General features: G+C 40.4%; 1 protein-coding gene across 6 annotated transcripts in view; it reads left to right on the top strand.

Moving 5' to 3' along the window:
* Window positions 1-4,240, top strand: part of ABCG2 (ATP binding cassette subfamily G member 2 (JR blood group)) — a 138,028-nt gene that overhangs the window by 72,509 nt on the left and 61,279 nt on the right. Inside the window, exon 2 of one of the 6 annotated variants that reach the window (XM_073891933.1) lies at window positions 33-96. The exons of the other annotated variants lie outside the window; for them this stretch is intronic. The gene's annotated coding sequence lies outside the window, so the exon portion shown is untranslated. The remainder of the gene's footprint in view (window positions 1-32; window positions 97-4,240) is intronic. 6 annotated transcript variants of the gene reach the window in all.

Below are 4,240 nucleotides of genomic sequence, written 5' to 3'. Positions count from 1 at the left end.
TTGCAGGGTGTCAGCTTGTGCTTTGTCCTCAGCTTGCCTTCTGCTCCCTCATCATAAGGAAGAGGGGCAAATCACTTCTGGAGAAGTTTACAAAAGGTAAGCTTCCTGCTGTTCCTTCCTTCTCAGTGTAATAGAGATAGCCCGGAAAGCTTGGCTTTTAGGAGGATCTCACAACTCTCATATCATTTGAATTTCAGCTAATCATAAATATGCCAGAGTAAGAAGGAAAAGATGTTATTGTTGTGTTATTCTTTATAAAACAATGCTTTTCAGAATGCATATAGCGGTGACTGGGTTTGTATAGCTCTTGATGAAGTTTTCAAGAGCACAGATGGCATTTTCTTTTTAAAGATTTATTTATTTGAGAGAGAAAGAGAGAGAACAAGAGAGCACAAGCGGGAGAGACAGAGGGAGAGGGAGAGAGACTCTCAAGCTGACTCTTTGCGAGTGTAGAGCCTGACGTGGGTCTCGATCTCATGACTCTGAGATCATGACCTAAGCTGAAACCAAGATCCGGACACTTAATCGACTGAGCCACCCAGGTGCCTGCCCCAAAGGTGGCATTTTAAGTCTGACATTATGTTTTCATTATAAATATTGAAAAAATGTTGGAGTCCTTTCATTATTGATTTTAATTTGCGGTTTTGAAGTAATTTTTAGGCTAACTGAAAAGTTGCAGAAAAATAGAGTACAGAGAGTTCCCATAACATCTTGTGTTAATTGTAGTAAAATTGTCAAAACTAATAGATTCATCTTGGTGCGATATTATAATACTGTTATCGATGCTATAGACTTATTTGGATTTCACTGGCTTTTCACTGTCCTTTTTCTGTTCAGGATCCAGTCTATGACCTCGTGAAGAGTACTGGTCAGTTATTTTGTAGACTGTTCCTCAATTAGTACTTGAGGTTTTTTCATGATTAGATTGAAGTGATGTATTTTGGGAAAAAATAGCAGAAGGAATCTCAGTGCATCACGTCCGGGACATATGACGTTTTTTTGTTGATGTAAACCTTGATTAAGGTGCTGTTTGCCTGGTCCCCAGCGGAAAGTTATTTTTCTGTTTGTAATTAGTAGATAGTTTGGAAGAACATCTTGGGCTGTGCAAATATCCTGTTTCTCCATAAACTTTAATTCACTAATTTTCTCATCCATTGGTGGAACTTGATGTACATTGTACTATATTGTTCTTATTTATTTATTTAAAAAATTTTATTTATTTATTTGAGAGAGAGAGAGCACGAGCGGGGGGGGGCAGAGGGAGAGGAGAGAGACCATTTGAAGCAGACTCTGTGCTGAGCGTGAAGCCCGACATGGGGCTCTATCCCACAACTGAGAGATCACAACCTGAGCTGAAACCAAGAGTCAGGCACTTAACCGACTGAGCCACCCAGGTACCCCTGTACTATATTGTTCTGATTAAACATTTTTTTCCCTCATTTCTTCTATGTTTACTGATTAGAATTCTTCCCTATTTATTTATTCAACTGTTTGTATCAGTATGGATTCATGGATATTTGTTATTTTATGGGTTTTTATTTAACTTGCTGCTCAAACTGTTCCAGCTTTGGCCAGTAGAACTTTCTTTAGGTTGGCCTCTGTGCCCTTTTAACATACCACTTGCCCCCTTGCCCCCCACTCTAAAGCTTTATCCTTACTTTCTGGTACCACAGAATGCTCCAGGCTCGTTTTATATTTTCCATGTCCCAACCCTGGAATCACCCATTTCTCCAAGACACTCTGGCTCCTTTTTTTGAGAAACCAAGATCTGGGCACAAAGTATGTTACTTTGGACTTTTTAAGTTTAATAAGTTTTGTGGCCTAGGAAGTGCATTTCTACAAGAGGGATAATGCTTTAAATTTCAAACGTTATAGAGGACCTCATTTGTAGTTGCCAGTTTAGGTTTAGTTTTTTATGGGAAATAAATAAAATTGTCAGGGTGTAGTTTAAAAGTTCTCAGTTTTTCTCAAATAATGACCTGTAAGTGCTTACAAAACAAACAGAATGAACACACAAACTTTTATTTTTTAGGCTCTAATAAGAAAGCGGGAATTTTATTGTTGTTAAGTGGCTTAACTAAATTATATCCTGACTAATGGCTGAATATATATGAAGGGGACATATACATAGGTCCTATCTTTGTGATGTGCAAAATGTCTTCAAATTATAAGGAGAGTAGAGGGTTAACTATGTGGGAACAGGGGGAGTCCTAGGGGTATTGTCCTGTGATAAATAGAGGGAGTAGGCTAGAATGATAGGAGATGGATAAAAGATGAAAAATTAGTTGGGTGAGAAGGCAGTGTAGTGCCTTTACACTTCCAAGGTTGTGCGTATGCAGGACTTAGATAGTAGGGAGCACAAGATCAAGGGGCTGAGGAGGAGGCAGGCCAAGGACAAAGATCTATTTGGAGGGCGCCTGGGTGGCTCAGTTGGTTAAGCAACTGCCTTCGGCTCAGGTCATGATCCTGGAGTCCCGGGATCGAGTCCCACATCGGGCTTCCTGCTCGGCAGGGAGTCTGCTTCTCCCTGTGACGCTCTTTCCTCTCGTGCTCTCTACCTCTCATTCTCTCTCTCTCAAATAAATAAATAAAATCTTAAAAAAAAAGATCTATTTGGATTTTGAAATTCCCTGTAGCTGCCAAGATCCTAAACTTTACAATTGTGTGTGACAGTGTAAATCCATCAGTGCCTCTTGGAAAAAGCTTACACTTGGATGCTCAATCAAATGTGGGTCTGTAGTGTTTTTTAAAGAATCAAAAAGCAATACATTATTGCATAAGGAAGACCCCAAGAGGGTGGGGTGGTTTGCCATCCACAAGTCTTGTTTATCGTTCTCAGTTTTTAACCAAAGATCTCTCTCTCTCTCTCTCTCTCTCTCAGATGTCTTACAGACATCTAAAGCTTACCATGTTGGAAGTGAGTTCTTGATTTTTTGATGTCCCCCCTTACTGAGGCTCATCCCCTTGTCCAAGCAGGTCTCACCTGCTTTCTTCTAAATGGCCCTTGCTGCTTGCTTGCCATACAACTGCCAGAGTGGTCATTTCAAAACATAGTTAAGATCAGAAGTCCTGCCTAAAAGGCCTCAGTGGCTTCTCACTGATTGTACATACCTTCCATGATGGGGGTCTCTGCAGCTCTGTCTGGCTGACCTTGTCCTTCACTCCATGTTTCCCAGATCACTCTGCTGCCATGGCTGGGGGTGCCTAGACTCCCAGACTGGGCTTGTTTCATTGTCCTACTTTAGCGGTCTGATTCCAACTCTTGTTACTGAGTAGCCTTTAGACCTGAATATGGTGTCAACGTTGGATGCTTCAAGGTGGATCTGTTAAATCATAGATAATGTGAAAACCTGCTGATTGATAGAGGACTTTTGAAATGCAAGGGATAATTTATGGAAGTTAAAATTCAGATTTTAAGTTCCCTTTCTAACAATGCTCAATATTCTTCCTGCTTCTGTTTTCTGTCCATAAGTGATTACCATAATCACCTGACAGTGACTTGAGACCCACTCTCCCCCAGCTTCTTGTCAGGATTGTAATCTCTTGGCATCGTAGCAAACAGTTGAAGGAGATATGCTTACGCAGCCTGTCGTGACTGCAAGGCAGCGCTGAAAATCTCCATTTACTAGTGTTAGCACTAAGGAAAGAATGTTAAGAGGAAGGCACTGAATTCTTGACCTGGGACTACCCTGGTTTCTCCTAGCATGGGCAATAGTTATAATTGTGGGCAGGTGTCCAGCTGAGGACTTTAGAATTAACCTGTGAACTTTTCTTATCTATGTGCAGTTTACATTGTATTATGCATTCTGTTTACAGTAGACTCTCAAATTATAAGTATGGTGAAGAGTAAAATAGAGAAGGGCATTTTAGATGCAGGTTATCATTCTTATAATAGATATGCCAACATCTATGGCAGAAGACTGTTCACATTTCTTTAAAAAGTAAAAATGTGGCTTCACTAGTAGAAAACAAGAAGAGAGGAAAGGTGGTGACGTTGGTCCGATCACCCAGGATAGGGACTGCTGGAAAGAGGAAAAGAATGTTATTATTTAAAGCCCCTCAGTCCTGCTTGAAAGGATTTTTCCAGCTGGCTAAGAGATATAATCAGGCCAGATAATAGAGTAGTCTGGGTTCAGGTGAGTTGTGAAGCTATTTGGATGCTTCCTTTTTTTTTTTTTTTCTAAGATTTTATTTATTTATTTGACAGAGACACAGCGAGAGAGGGAACACAAGCAGGGGG

Source organism: Callorhinus ursinus, unplaced genomic scaffold (genome assembly GCF_003265705.2).
Source record: "Callorhinus ursinus isolate GAN/ISIS: 27379988/994484 unplaced genomic scaffold, GSC_fseal_2.0 scaffold4, whole genome shotgun sequence".
Lineage (NCBI taxonomy): Eukaryota > Metazoa > Chordata > Mammalia > Carnivora > Otariidae > Callorhinus > Callorhinus ursinus.
The sequence above is the reverse complement of the archived record's forward strand: the minus strand, read 5'-3'. Positions and strand labels throughout refer to the sequence as shown.